The 17,502-nt window shown below is 37.4% G+C and overlaps 1 protein-coding gene across 1 annotated transcript in view; it reads right to left on the reverse strand.

Annotated features, from left to right (window-relative positions):
* Nucleotides 1-17,502, reverse strand: part of LOC139713117 (voltage-dependent calcium channel type A subunit alpha-1-like) — a 303,372-nt gene that overhangs the window by 213,053 nt on the left and 72,817 nt on the right. The window lies entirely within an intron of this gene.

Here is a 17,502-nt window from a genome sequence, read left to right on the forward strand (position 1 = left end):
AATTTTAACGTGGTTATAAGAAATGTATCAACATAAGGACATCAATATAAAGTTTCACTACTTCATACCTTGCCGAAGAATTGTTTAATTACCATTTATTCATTGGACTTCATTTTTTTGAGTCATTAAGATACTCTACAAAATTCCCCATACGTTAATTCTTTTTTCTTTTTTTCGGAAGGGGGATATCCCTCTCAGAATTAACCAAATATGAATTTGTATTTGTGATCATTCAGTTGGTCACTTGCTAACTCAATCATTATACCGTTGGCCACAAGTCTTGAATTATAATTCAACATACTGTACACCTACCAGGATCAGGTATAGGATCAAATATACAGTGTCCGTATCGAGGACGCTTGACACATTGGTATTAGACAGAAGAAGCTATGAATATAACACTGGTGGCTGATGTTTGACTAGTTTAATGATTTGGATATGGATTTATTAGTGCCTAAAACCATGAATATTCATGGAATATCGATGGATTGTAGCATTATACATTGACATTATTTCATGGACATTATAATATCATGTAAGCAAATGTATTTCAAAATGTCGTCATAGAATTCAGCACCACTTTCACAGAAAAATATTTCGGCTGAGTTCTGACGTCTTTTTTGTAAACTACTGATAACGGCAAAAATGTTACAATTTATCACACAGTCGTAAAAATGTCATCATTTCTGAATTCTTTTTGTAAAAAAAACAACAACACTAAATTTCCAAACAGGTATTGTCAGCAGATTGCCGGTAGTATCAGAACAGCTTGTGGAGAAATATTAATTAATCAACAATTTACACATTTTCTTTGGTTGCGTTCTGTCCAGGAAGTTTTCTCAGATAAAAATATAACTCTATAATCGATTACGCCTCAATTTTCCGAACTTTATTGCCAGTGAGTTCATCGGAATAAATCCTAAGTGACCATTTACCATCTTCATGTAAAACTTAGGAATTGTCATTCATAAACCCACACCAATTATTATTATTTCAGTCTCAAAGCGAACAAATTAGGCGGGCACATTCACTATTGCCAAACAACACAAACGGTTTTAGTTGATACGACTTTTTCCATTCATAATTTCTTCATCGGAATGGTATCTATTTTTTTTTATAACACTGATGAATCAACCCGAGAGAAATCTGTCTGACTTTCCTTAGTATATATATACCAACCTGCCTGTCTTTCCGCTTTTCTCGCACTCCATCCATCCACTCTTCTATCTATCCACACATCTATCTATCTATCTATCTATCTGCCTATCTAGTACGCATCTATTTATTTTTCCCTGAGGGAATGTATTTAGCTAAATTCAAGATCTTACCTAATGCAACCGCACGGCAGGGTCGGTTGGATCGTCGAAAAATATATTCCTTTACAGATCTAGTATTAAAAGTGCTCCATAGTAGAGTTATTGTTGGCAATCGTCTGTGATGTCACTCATAGAAGATATGAAATTCATACTCGAGGAGAGCGAGCAGAAGTTCAAAAAAGTTTCTGTCACAGGCATTGTCTCCATGCCAGATAAAACGAGAAACAAAACAATAACAATATATTGTCTCTGAGCGGAGTTAGACTTTTCCAACAGTCGTCCACTCGTAGTATGGAGCATTAGCACGGCTCTTCGAAAACTAACCAACCAAACAGTAACCACCTTCCTATCCAGTATATTTCTCTCTGCTCAAAAAGGGCGGCTTTCCTATATAACACGCTCCTCCATTCACTGTCCGCTGTAGTTACCTACAAGCTGCTCTGACACCTATACGGGTTGGCTAGACTTATCACGGGCGTTTCGTTGAGCATAAGCGGGCTCGGACAGCCCCAAAGCGATGTCAAAGAACGAAGCAAATACTGAAATATACTACCCTCAAACAATCAATCAGCAATATCTGTTTCATTAAGTCATTCATTCTGATTGAATCAAGCAATATGTACGAGGCACTTCCAGCTGCCCTGATGTATCGACCAATCGGGTTCATTGTGTGAGCAGGGATGAGTTATTAATCTTGACATGTGATGAAATAAGAGACGAAGTCATTCGGGAGTTATGGCTTACTCTTTCTCTCTCTATCTATCTCTCCTCTTTTATCCTGCCTCGGATAATATCTGTCCACGTATACAAAGGTCTTTAACATGTTTCCTCCTTTCGTTATGTTTGCTATTACAGTGTATCTTTTAGTTTCGTCCATATATATACATTTACCTCTCTCTCTCTCTCTCTCTCTCTCTCTCTATATATATATATATATATATATACATATATATATATATATATATATAATTATTATCATTATCATTACATATTCATGTATAATTGACTTTAATATGTAAATGGAGAAATGTAATATGTTACAATGATTTATTAATGCAATACATGGATATAATATATATAAAGATATATATCTATATTCCTATACTTTATTGTATTAATCATCTTCCACTAATTTTTGCTATATTCCCCGACTCGATTAATAGATTACAGTAATATAAGAACATAATGATGTTACCCAAGTACGTGCTTGTCATATATCCACAAATACGTGTGTATCAGACATGAAGTTATAATAATTATACGGTGTGAGAAATCTGACATTTAAACACTTGAATACATTGATTTAGGTACTGTGTACACATGGCATGTTATGTGTCTATATACTTGTCAATGTATGTGATACTGTAGCTTAAAACTATGTATCAAATATTTCGTTTGTGCACCTGCATGCGGAAATCATGAAACTTAACATGTTTCCCAGTGTTTGAATTATAATTATATGGTAAACAAAGTCAGGATTTCTTCCTCATAACAGTCCAGGATAACCCGACGGGACAAAGCCTGTATTTATCTACTAAATACCTTATTAAACATACTGGAGCACTAGACCTGTGCCATAACAATTCCCTCTGCCACCCTATAGTATAAACGTAAAATAAGCAGGAGCTGACCCGGCAATGAAGGATTGACGCGAGTTCAGAGTGACTACAACAGGAAAATAGCAGAAATGAGACACATGAAACTATAAGATTAGTGTCACGACGAACGATACATTTTACCAATAATGTCAATGTGTGTGTGTGTGTGTGTGTGTGTGTGTGTGAGTATCTGTGTGTGTGTGTGTGTGTGCACGTGTGTGTGTATGTGTGTGTGCAGAGTAACTGCGTGTAACATTCGGAAGTAGGGTTTCTCATGCAAAAGATTTCATTCACATGTATTTAGTGTGATACTTATTGAGCGGAGATATTATGCCTTATTAAATTATTTGAAAATGTGTACATTTTGAAAATGTGTACATTTTCGTTCACCTGCACATTCAATCTGTACTGAATGATTTTGGTGACCTGCTTGACAAGATATACTACGTTTCATTATATTCATTGTCTATTATCTAAACATTCAAGTGGAATGTGTAGGAAAGAATAAAATAGAAATAAAACAAGACTTTGGAGAAAAAAGAAATAACATAAAGAACAAGACAGTACGATTTTGCTTTGTGTTAGAATTTTACTTAAAAAAAATCAATATTATACACTTGGATAACTCTGAGTGCAATTACAAAATAAAAAAGATATTTCTGGAAGCTTGCCGCATATTTTGATATCTCGGAAGACAGATAATGGATCAATTAGACATGGGTTATTAACAATATGGCTGGTACTAGTAGTTATACCGTGTGCGTCTGCTGAGAGTAGCTAATGCCCCTCTTGTGTGCATTTTCCTGCGTCTATATAGATTTCTTAATTTCCATCCTTGCCTGACGGATGACGCAAGAATCATTCTTGAAAACATCTGTTTTTGCATTCTGTCTACATATTTATTCCATTGCAACAATGTTCGGCTACATTTGCCTGGATTTCGCCTCCTTTCTCTCTCCCTGTCGTTTCCTCCATAGCTCCTTCTCTTTCCCCTTTTTTCCCCTGTCTTCTTTCCCGCTCGTCTCTACCCCAACCGCACCGTATTGATCACAATGTTGTTTTTCCCCGTGTCTATTTTTATCGGCGCGCACCCTTATGCCTCCTTTGGTGGAACGAGGGACGGGGGTAGACGGAAAGAGAAGAGGGTGGGGTAGGGAAGGATTTTGGGGAAGGTTACCGAGACACCACGAAGTAGAAGCAGGAGAAGCTGTAACTTCGGGGAGCTAAATGTCAGTGCGGGGAGCAGGGATTTTAATAAGATGTAGTCCGGAATCCGCACATATCAAGACCCAAGCGGCTAGCACAAGTGCAAAGGAAAGCACCATGTGCAACGTTCGGCAACAACAATACTTGGATGGGTGTATATCTTTAAGGGGTGGAGTGCTACAAGATGTGGGGGCTGGTCGGTGGGACGCTTTTCATAATGAGGGGAATTAAGAACACCTATAGTTGGGTGTGTTATGTACCTGTAGGTGTAACATAAACATGAAAATAATGCGTATGTGTATGTATTTCTGATTCATGATGGTAAGCATATTATGCATCAATGATAGTACATACTATTACCTTAATCAGATTAGGACGCATATCAAACATCGCAAAGACTTGTCTGTGTAAAGTTGATGAGTATTGAAGTGCATTAATATGTTCATATCTTATTGTGATAACCCCATGTCAATCGAACTGACATTGAGTAAAAAGTAAAATTAGGCGACCAGAATGGTAGATGGTTGGAAAAAATTCAACGTTGAAATATTTATGGAATTCTAAGCATCCGTGTGTTGTCATCATGTCCTGGTATTGGTCGCAACGACAAAATGCAAATTAGCTGTAGTGATGTCATCAACAAAGAACTATCTCATTGGTTTGTGTACACACACACACACACACACACACATTAAGAAATCATGTTTTCTGTCCATAATTTAGTGACTACACTTCTTTTCCCCCAAATAGAGCGTTTGTCATAGATCATAAGAAGACTACAATGAATTATTGACGCTAAGAACACCTATTCTTAGCGGATGAATGACTCACATATACACACACAAACAAACACATAAAGGGTAACGATTGAAGATTAATTGTAAAGGAAATGAAGATATGAAAAATTTATATAGCGCCTATTACAAACTGTCTATATAAGTCCTATACAGAAAACAGCACCAAGTGAAAATTGACAATTAACAAAAGAAACAAAAATATAGATCAATCGCAAATTCAAAGTACCCGTGAATTACAAAATCATGGGTATTTTTCTTCAAATACGTGGGTCTTGAGTTTCTTTTTGAAAGAATCAATGGGGGTCGATTCCTGAATATGGGTAGAGAGATTGTTCCATAAAAAAAGGGGGGCACAAGTGGACAAAGTGCGATCACATACCAGTTATAGGGCAGGTTAGTGTGAGTTCTATGAACTGATGATTCACCTCCTTGAAATATGCATATGAGGTTACAACAAATATTAGTTATATCATCAACATAAAATCATGATAAAATTGTAGACTTCTTAAATTCCATATAATAGGTCCAATTTTGAAGAATCTTCAACCACTCTGGATGTCTAGTTTCCTTTACCTCTGAAACGGAAGGTCTCGAAGTGCATTTGAAAAGTAGCATTTACGTATCGGTCACAACATGCAAATTTATTTGCGCCTAAACTCCTTAAAGTTATATTGATAATTATTTTCACTTAAACCAAACAAAGAGCTTTCCAATGAACCTGTCCTGTTGAATAACACTTCGGTACTTCAAATTTACTTTGCCCTTTTAGCTGCTGCAATGTCGGTCAAGTCTTGGGTATTAAGCGCGCTGGTTGCCAGGAACATCCTTTTTCTAATAGGGGTATGTATGCATAAATTGGACTTTAGTGAACCGGTCTATATAATGTGGCGTCAGTGCAAAGCGATGCCTGCGTACATGCTCGCATCATGTAAACACAGTAAAACGCCCCACGACTGATGCTTGCATCCGGAATCGAGTGTGATCTCTGAAATGTTGCCCGCTTATCTCCACTTCTTTTTTTTTCTTTCTCTCTCTCTCTCTCTATTCTGGGACAGTTGATACGGGCAAAAAGGGATAAAAGATAGGCTGTTGGATTTCTCTGACATGTATGTTTGGCACATACCTTCATTCTAAGACTCCCCATCTCTGCCCCGGGGCATAATGGCTTCATATACACGGGACTTAGGAAGCGGATGAGATATTGTCCTGATCAACTTAGCCAAATTCTGTCATTATTTAATCGTATTCTAATATTTCAGCGATCCTCTGAAAAAGGATTGCATCATTTGTCATTGTTCAAAACATATTTTCTTCATTTTTTTTTCTTTTCGATAAAAGGTGACCCCCCTTTCTGGGCCTCTTTTTCGTCCACGTCCAACGCTGTTGTAGAGCATATATATGCACATTTACGCCATATTCGGAATGCTGATATAAGACCCAGTACGCCGCCATTTTGGAATGATGCATTAAATTTGGGTTTGCGAAGCTACTCTCAACCTAATCATATAGCAAATAGGATATAAAGTGTAAGAACATTTTCATCGATTCGTAATTGCAGTGCTAACGTCGACGGCTTACGCTAGGAGGCCATTATATTCCACTGTGTTAAACATTCAAGGAATATACACGACATGGTCATGTATACTCAAAAGGGGTCATTATACATTCAATGCCTGTATCATACACATGAGAAGAAAATGTGAGAATTCTTCATTTTAATACTACCAGGAATAAGGGTTCTGGATCGTAAAATGTGACGACTTCCTAAATGAAGTGATATGGGAGTGTGTGGTTATCATAATTATATCCCTCAAGTTGGTGCACATTCAAAACTTCTTTTGTGGGACATACAATCAGACGACGGATTACGTCATTTACAGAAAAAAAATGATTTCTGCAGTGGACTTCATCTATAGACCAATTTTTTATGGTAATTTCAAACTGGGGGGGGGGACTTCAAGTATGCCTAACAAAAGACAAGTCATGCATTGACATAGCAATGCACCTGACTCATTGCATTACCCATTGAAAGTGCTTTTGTTCTTCTTTGGCAGTTATGGCTGCCATAAGTTGCAGTGCTCTGAAGTCGGGTTCATCTAGCTACACAAAGACGATCCGATTGAAGATTCACGTAGACGTTATGAAAAGGGTCAAGCTTTCTCTCTCTTTTTTTTTTTTGTAACCAATTCTCTCGATTTCCTTTATTCGGGTCATAGAAATTGAGCCTCGTAAAGAGCTCTGCAGCTTGTGCTCCATGGCAACGAAATGTGTTGAAACCCCGCAGTCTGCTCCGTTAAAGAAAAACACTATGCAATACATCGCCCTTCATCATGCGGCGTTTCTCCCTCCCCCCCCCCCCCCCCCAAGAAGCCGGCGCGCCCCCAGGACCAGGAGTGAACGGCGCCCAGTAAACAGCCCATTCTTCGTGGCTCTCACAATACTTTGAATGGTATAATATACACCTGCACAATGAACTCGGCCCAGTTTCCATCACTGTTGAACGAAATTGTTTATTAACTGACTTACATGGCGAATACTGGCATCTGTTACATAAGTATAACGTGAGAACGAAATCTCCCTGCCACTTCACACAAAAGAAAAAAAAAACACCACTGGTTACTATACCATTATAAGGTAAGTATGACTGGAGATGTATAATTCACCATCTTTTAAAAAGGTAATAAAGATCTGGTACCAATTTTAGAACCCGAAAAATCATGGTTGTTATCTGTCTTTACACTTCCTAATAAAACACATCGGTATTTTTCTGTGTTTTCTCTTTAACCTCAAAAGATGATGACTTTCTTTCGTTAGTAGATTATTGTGAAACTCCCCCCCCCCTCTCTTTCTTTGTGTACGTTCCTTGTCTTTATTGTCGACTCACAAGCAAAATACTTTGTACTGACTGAATCTTAAGAAGTAAATCTTAGGTGCAGACCATTCAGGATGGTTATTGCCCTCAATGAAGACAGCTAATATCGACTTAACGAGAACTCGTCTGATTAATTAAGAAATAAATTGCAATGCCGGTCCGTAACTACCCCGACCTATCACACAGCGGAATCCAAGACCTTTGCGTATGTTGTATGTCATGATAAGGCTTCATTCATTTCTATATAAGGCAGCCGCACCTAAATCATGATTTATTGCTGGCTGAAGAAGATTGAGTGGAAGAAGTTTAAACCCATTTTCTTTATTCACCATAGCTTCTTTCATTCTCCTGAAAACAGGGACGTATTTTAATAACTCTTCATTAATATTACATTATAATCAGATCTTCCCGCCACATATACAAGATAAAAATTAGTAACGACTCAGCACTTAGCATGCTTAGCTCATCAACTACTCTCAATCTGTGATGTCACGATAGCAACTGCGCGAAAACATGAAAGAAAAGAAAATGATTGTAAACATCACACACAAACAAACACACACACACACACACACACACACACGCGCGCGCACACACACACACACAGCGCTCATTGCATTGAACTACACGAACGTTTCCGTTGATTTCAATGATTGCAGACAAAATACTGTACAGACAATGGCATATGGTAATATGGGTATTACGGGGCACAGAAATCTCTCGCCTTATGTCAACACACTCATGCGTTATCGTGACTGCCATCGTATGTACGGTTCACCTATAAAGGGAAGTACGAGTACTTTCCCAGAGAGTTTAGTCTGAAAATAAAAAGTAACGTCAGAGGTAAAAATTCCACTAGTACAAATGCCAGAAACACATTTCGGAAGTAAAAATGCCTGAAGTAAAACTTACCAGAAGTAAAAATTCAAGGCTAAAATGTCATATGTAAAAAAAAAAAAGTAAAAGGTAAAATACCAGCAATAAAGCGTACCACAGGTACAAATTACAAAACTCAAAATGTATGAAGTATAATGCCAGAGGTAGAATTACCAGAGGTACAATATACCAGAAGTACAGATTTAAGAGCTATATCAAAAAACTCCAAAAATTGTCGGAGGTAAAATTACCACGTGTAAACACTACCAGGAGAGGTACAAATTTCAGAATGAAATATGTGAAGTAAAGCTTGTCAGATATTTAAAAAAAATCAAATATTAACACGACTAGAGGTCCAAATTTCAGAGCTAAAAATGTCAGAGTTAAAAATACCAGAGGTAAAAATTGTCAGGAGTTACACATTTCAGAGCTAAAATGTCAGAGGTAAAGATGTCTGACGTAAAAACTGCGAGAGGCAAAAATGTCAGGGGTAAAATTGCCAGAATGAAAAACGACAGAGTTAAAATTGCAAGAGGGCAATTGCAAATTATCAGGGGTACAAATGTCAGAAGTATTATGCAAGAGGTAAAATGGCAGAGGTTAATGTGTCAGGGATAAAAATGGCAAAAATAAAAATGTTTGAGGTAGAAATACCACACTAAAAAAACCCGTATTGAAGATGTAGGCGGAATAAATGCAGAGGAACATGAAAGGTAAGATTGCCGGGGGAAAGGAATCTTTACAATTTGCCAGATTAGAGCCCGTAGTCCTATATGATTTTAGTAGAAATGTTGATATCTCCATTGGAGCGATTGCGGTCACTCTTATATTGAACACATTTTACATCCAATGTCATCACGATGTGTATGTTTTAAATACACTTGTACCTATAACCTTTGTGCATCTATGACAGTGCATTTTTTTTTTCATTAAACGCGGAATTTTGCACACAACGGAAATGCGCAGTGATTAACACAGCCTGCCATGCAATGCACCAATCAGCCTTCGGTTAAGGGGCGCCAGTAAGGGGTTAGTGTAATTTCCTAATTGATGTCTTCGTCCGCATAGTTATAACCACATGCAATTGTAACTTACACTATGATTATGTTCCAGGGGTTATTATCATACTGGGGTATTTTTTTTTTTCAGACATCGTCACTTTCCTGCCTAGTTTTGCGACAGTTCTTAAGTAACTTGTGTATCCTGTATAATCATTATCAATGAACTTATATCATACAATAATAATTATCATTGTATCACAAAATATCTAATGTGAACCTGTTGTCACTTTGCAATAAGTGATGCTTATACGTATAGGGACTGTACAAAAAATACACTTCGGTGTGATGTGGAGCTTATCTTTCGTCATATATGCTCACAGCTATTTGTTTACCATAATTATCACTGTAAACATGACTGGTGAGTGCAAACCGGATGATAGGACAACGCATGATTCAGTCTGACTATTGCGATGGTCTGGCGACTCGATGGTAGACGGGATGTCAGTGAAATTGAACTGACAATACGCTAAAAAAAAAAAAAAATCACTTCATTCCGTCACAATACCCTTTGTAATTTTCACATTTTTAGGCGTTGTAACAAGGATCTCTTGAGCCCCTAATTTGTTGCCTGCTATTATATACAGAGGACGTTTCATCATTAAACACCAAAACAAGCAAAGAGATTTATCGACTGAAAAAAATTGGTCCACATTTAAAAAAAAAATGCTACTTCCCCCACAGAGCAAACAACCAACCAACCAATCAGCCAACCAACCAACCAACCAACAAACAAACAAACAAACAAACAAAACCCCAGCATTTATGTTTTCAAAGGTCAAAAATACATATCAACATACAGTCGTTTCCGCGACCTGAAAGAAAATCCGTCGTATATTCAAGCAATACACAAACACAATTGCTACAAATGTCTTCGGCAGAATCTGAATAGCAAGGGAAATTGGATTCGTACCTTAACGTCATATAATACGCTGTACATACTCTTAACTCATGCAATAAATGTACCTACTTGTCCTTGGAGTGAGCTTGTCTAAGATGTGTTTGCTACACCTTCAGAACATCGAGTATAAAATCATATTCATCTATGAAGTGCTATTTCTCCTGCCTGGTGAATCTAAAACATCAGATGCATTGAAAGAGAGAGAGAGAGAAAAAAAAAATATCAACCGTCCCAATCGGTTGTCTCCATTTTGGATTAATCAGCATTACATTTCTTTTGATGTCTGTAAACGCCACCACGGTAATCATGGTAATATTCACGTTATGGCGACTACAGATACAAGACCAAATCGAATGCAATCATACTGAAAACCAAGTATTACGGATGACAAATTACATGTACGGTAATGAACGTTGGTCATTGTAAGCAGTGGACTTTATGAAACAGTCCAGTGTCTGTGTGTGTGTGTGTGGATTCCCATGCAAATGATCCTGTTGTACGCCAGCCACTCGGAATAATGAATCCATGTGCAAATTTCGATTCGTTGAGTCTTGCGCACGTCACTCGCACATGCATAAAAGCAGAACATTCATAAATGTAAACGCATTCACACAGCGCATTCGAAACATTCACAAAATGCATTTGTCACATGCACAAAACACATTCATGAAACACATACACGAAATACACACGAGCACACACACACAAACGAAACACGCAACAAGTAGGTCCTACATAATGTATTTGACAAAGTGGACAGAACGAGGAATACACGCATGACGCAAACCACACAATAATCCTTGTAGGAAATGTCGACGCTAGGTTCTTGTAATCTACCCCACCCTACTAACACATACAAAATAATACAAACATAGACACAAACACATACACACGCACACACATACATGAAACCACACACACCATGCACGATAAGGAAAACACACCAAAAGAGGCGGTGGCTTTTTTTTCTCTCTGTCTCTCTCTTTCTACGTAAGTATCAAGAACCTACCTGTCGCCCCAAATCAGCTCGTCCGGTGTGAGATGGATTACATGTATGTTGGAGTTTGTTGCTACGTTTCTCATGATCGGCAAGAATATACAGCATTTGAATTTGACTATTCAAGGTCAAACAAAAATGATATTCTTTCTTTATTCATTTCTAGACTATACGGTTTACACTTCGACGAGATATGACATGAAAAATGACTTCATTCAAAAATACTTTGTTTCTACTCACGATTAGTGTTGAGTTCGTTCGAAAAAAAAATAGTTGTTTTGGATTTTATTTCTGGAGGTATCTTTTATTTCAAATAAAGATAACGTGGCATTGTGGTGCATCTTTTAATTCCCTCGTGTGATATATACAGAGTTGAATCATGCTAACAAATGTAAATTAAAGATCTGTCACATCAGCCATCGAAATAATTCTGTATTGAGTTACTTTGATAAACGGTTTTGCTTTAAGGTAAATCTTTGAACATTTTTCACATTATTACATGATAGTTACTGGCGATGAATTACTGCTTCATAATGCATTAATTCACTGATTGAGAAATGTTTATTACATTTCTTGTATAATCTCTGCTTGTCTTTCTTTATGCAGCATTCTTAGTATAGGTTTTGATATGAGAGCATTTAACTTTACAGTATACTTTCAGCTGAAAGCAAAGCGTGAAGAAAAAAAAAGCTACTGCCCAGCTTAACTGATCTTTACAATGTAACCTCATGAATTTGCTTAGATTATACACGTACGAAAATTAATTCTTCTTCCCTTTGTTGTCAAGAGAATAGTAATTACAAAGGACAGATTAAGAATGTATTTGCACACTATCAGTCAGTCCATTCATTGTTACCATATTGCGTTTTAGAATTAATTCCTTGTTTGCTCATGATTCTAGGAATTATAGAACGGCTTTTTTCCTTAACCACGTGAATCCTTGCTTTCAAATGGTTTCTAAATCAAATCAACCAGTATACCGCTAATGTGGATATTTCCCGTTTTAATTTCGGTTCCATATGTGAAATTGCACACAAAGAGACATACATGTAATTTATATGCTAATTTGAAGAAAAAAAAATCACATCCTAATTGTTATTTCCAAGAATAATTTTGTTCTCATCTCTCTTTGTTGTTTCATTCCATAAATTTCACATGAGATGGCGTGAATTTCATTACACGAGGAACAATAACACCCTATATCCTGCACTTCTACCAGTAGAATGTATACACACGCCTACACAAGCAAATATATCTACCTGTCTGCGGCGTATTATATGTATTTGCTGTACTGGTACGCCTATTACTATCCAGGTTTCCATTGAGGCAATTTTCGCATATTCATTTTATACAACTCGATAGAATGCCTGTCTATATGCTAGCGGGTAAGCTGTAAGGACTTGATATCAAATGCACTTTCATTCACTAATTAGATTCTGTAGTTCAGACTCTCTTGCATGACCTCCGGACTATACCATGTATATCGAACCAGAAATTGAGAGTTATCTTGATGTACAACGTCAGGCGATTTCAGTTATACCATCTGAGCATATACAGCTGATGGCGTTCATATACGATGAGAGGCAGTAGAAATGTCTTTGCTGGAGAGAAGAGATGTGTTTTTACATTCTATGTAATTGTCATGTAATCGTTCGAACAAAAAAAAAGTTATAAAAAGTTGTCGAAACAGGTATTTTGATCAGACATTCCGTTGTGTTCAAATACCAAAATCAGACGAATACGTTTAAGGCAACAGCACAACCTGACAGCAAAGCCTGACAATGGAAAGACAACAGTCTTGATACCATAATTCCTTCTCTTCCTCCTCAATAAAACTTAAACCAACAACTTATAGCATTGAATCCACAGAAGCATTCAACAATCAGTGGAGCAGTACAATTCTATTCTACTCATGAAACAAACTTCCTCACATCTGATCAGAAGAAATATGCATTGAGGTCAAATATTATGATAAAGCCTAACAAATAAACTTTGATAATCTGAACCGTACAAAGTTATCTCTTTTCAAAAATCAAAAATAGTTTGCTGAGTGAGATGGGCTAGCTTTTGACTGGCGTTTACGAAGTCGGACCACCGTGGCATTGCTTTCCCCTTTAAGCCCAAAGCGTTCATCACCTCTCCCTGACCCAGAGAGATGCCATAGCGAGCCGGAGCCCGCCACTAAGTGTCTTCTCCTAGACATCAGAGCTTCAGCGACGGAGACAGTTTCGCTGCACCGATGATACAGTTTATGATATCATAACCACACCGCGCACGCCGGAGAGACGCGCGGTGGCATCAGCGCAATCAAAATTCCAATGGCAGAATATATGTTTCTTCGATCAGCACGGCCTCCCAAGGATGAACGCATGTGCCTGCGGTCGCGTTGTTCAGGAATGCCATGGATCAAGACAGAGCAAAAGAAAGAGAAAGAGAGAGAGAGGGGGGAGAGGGGAAAGCTACCGAGCGCCACGGCACAGTCAAACAAATTAGCAATCGTTGAGTCGTCACACCCGATGAAAATCAAATCATGCGACTTGGGCGCAGTCAGAAAAGTACTCCCGTCTCTCATATGAAAGAAAGCCAGTGAGCAGTTGATGCACACTTCTTTGGAAGCATTCTATCATGTACGATGTATACTATTACAAATTATGAGATTCGTGGATGAATTACGACATCACTGCAATTTCTTCTTTCTTCTCTAATATCATATTTCTTTAGAAATAACACTGTTTGACATCGCGGTGGTAGAATCTAAAACTGCAGAACTTCCATTACTTAGCTGTGTCGTGATGCCCTCATGGATCAAAAAGCGAACGATTATGCTGTTATTTTCTTAGAGATCTACAAGCAAATATCTCGATCCTACAAAAACCGCTGACTAGACGGTTTATTCCAAATCCATTAAACTACTGCCATTGTGAAAACAATCCAATTTAATTATGGCAAAGGCGGTCACACGCATGACAACACACACACACACACACACACACACACACACACACACATTTTGAAACATCAAGTCAATATGATACGAGTGACAATGATAACATTCAGGACCATTTTTGCTCTGATCTTTGAAAATTGGAGACGGTGTTAAACGGCGCATCAAAGTGTCATAATGATGTCATAATGTCATAATATTATGCGTGCTCATTTTCTCTTATAAAATACACACAAAATGCGCAAGTACCCCGTATCATGCATAGTTTTGATTTGCATTGAAGAACATGTACAAGTGCCACACAGCTTACAGAAAAAAAAAAAAAATCCTTCATGATTAACCACTTTCTCCTCACACTCCCTGTAACTAATCTTATATATAAAGACAGATTTACGATTTACCTATAGAAATCAAACGAAAGTATAAATTTTATCACGACGCATGATCATAAAATCAGAAAAATCTGCCAAAATGCATATGCATACGAAAAAGCGCATTACATTGTACGTCGTAGCTCACACGTAAGCATACATAAACACATTTTGAAGCGTGTGCATGACTAGAAATTAACTCAATGCAAAAGAAACGGTATCTCACAATACATCGTATTACGTTGGTACTGATTCTAATGAAGAACACAAATAGAAAGGAAGATGTAGTGTGTTGGTCTTGGGATTGGTCGTATTCTGTATAAATAGCTTGAAAGTGACATGCAAAAATACAGTAATTGATGGAATGCCAAATAGTTGCGTCAAATTCATGTTTACCCCATTCATCAAATTGCTTCATGTTAGACTCACTTTCTCAGTTGGGAATATAGTGTTAATCAGCAAGTGATAAACGAGATCTTGTATCTTGTCGGCACGAGTGATCATCTTTGATGAATGTCATTTTACTGTGCGCAAACAGCACGTGGTTGATTTACACAGCGCTGTGATTGGGTCCAATACTGTCGTAAATGTAAATGTATACGTACTGAATGTCTGAAGCACTGGATGACACATTTCTGAACAATAAATTGCTGAAGCTTGTTTAGGAGGTTATTCGTAGTTCAACAAGTAGCATTGTACATACAATGTTCTGATCATCGCTAAGATAGTAATTTTGATAATGCTACTGTTTTCACAATTTTCAAGTTAATAAGAACTTATACAAAAAAAAAAAATCAGGTCCAGGTACTACAATTTCAATCAAGTCACATTTGGATGCATAATGAGAATAATGTTAGGATAGACTAACATGAACGTTTTACCCGGGTTTTTAGCAAATTCAAAGACGTCGGCGTTATGAGCTCTTTCTGTGGTATTACATGTATTTTGGTCTGGTCGAAAGGAAAAAAGCAAAAGTTATGAAAATAAGATGTCTTTGCGCTCTCCATTCAAACAATATCAAATTAAAAAGAAATGTTCAACTGAGAGAAATGCACACACACACACACACACACACAATGCTTCTCTCGCATAACACTCGCTGTCTCTATCTGTCTGTCTGTCTCTCTCTCTCCATATATATATATATATCGTCGCTTGCCCGGAAGAAGGGAACGAGCACCGAATTTCATCAAAATATTCAATTTTTTAATTTTAACAGAAAATGATAGGGAATGTAAAGAAGTTTTATGAGATGTTACTCAAAATCTCAAAATGAACGTCATTATGACGTAATCAATGAATTGTAAAAGGAAACGAGCTCCCAAAGCCGAAAAGTCTTCCCGGTAAAAGGGAACGAATGCATACGCGCCGTTTTCCCGGTCAACGATAATCGCAGACGTTTCCCTGCAAAACGGCACGAATGCGAGCGTCGGCAACAGTTTTAGTCTGCTGTGTTGAGAAGGAACTGGTAAGTTTACCGATAAAAGTTACTCAAGAAGGAATTAAACAATTTGTGTCAGTCGGTCTAGATATCTCTTTCCCAAATTTGCACGAGTCTCTGTAATAAGTAATAAATAATGCCACTTTGATCGCAAGTTTTCTCTACAAAACATAATTTACACGGTATTTCGATCACTGCGAACTACGCTTAGTCCCAAACGCAATATTTTGTGTAGTGCAGTGCAACGTGTTGTGTAAATAATAAACTTTTAAGTTTTATAAAGGGTGATGGAAATTGAACAGGTTAGCTTCTAATTCTGAACGTGCAATCACAGCTGCTACTTCTGCTAGATTCTAGACTTATAGTACTAGGAATATGCCTGTCCTCAAGATTCATGATTTGATAAAGAAAAGCATTCCAATAGTCGATAGAAATACAAAAGTCAATAGAATACGAAATCCACACACACCCACAGTGCAATATCAATGCTGTGAAACACTGTACATGTACAAAGTGTACTGGTCGGCCACTGATCAAAATGTCCGTTTGGCATTTCTACTCGCCGTACGGGCCCCGGAGTGGATCTGTGACTTAGTCTTAGGCATTACTCTTGGATCTGACATTACTCGTGTAAGTACTGGACGTAAGTGTGCGTACTGTCTGGACTAGTTTGGATTAGGAGTTGCAGTTGCTTGCCGTCGATCTATCTGATAGATGTCTAAACTAAAGTGAGTCCTTCATTCTCTGAAGTCTTGATCAACGTCAAACAAACAACATGCCAAGGTCTAACTTTAGGTTTAAAATCGGTTTACTCTAGAAATAAAAATATTTCAACTGCGCTTACCCAAACTCTGCAGGCGTATTAAACGCACTTAGGCTTAGATCTAATTAAGTTGGATAATCATAAGATCTCGATCAATTTTAGGTCCACAATAATACTCGATGGATAAGAAATACAAAGAAACAAAAATAAATTAAAGTAAAAAAAATGCTCCAGATCTTTATAATGATTTAGTGACTGTCCAGTCTAGTACTGTTACAGTTTATCTAATAATCTTTAAATGCCGATTTACGCCTTCATTTAATTAGATTAAAATTTCTAGTTGACTGCTCTGACTGAAATGA

This window comes from Diadema antillarum, unplaced genomic scaffold (genome assembly GCF_040938485.1).
Source record: "Diadema antillarum isolate AM-2024a unplaced genomic scaffold, OU_Dant_1.0 scf00000042, whole genome shotgun sequence".
In the NCBI taxonomy this organism is placed as follows: Eukaryota; Metazoa; Echinodermata; class Echinoidea; order Diadematoida; family Diadematidae; genus Diadema; species Diadema antillarum.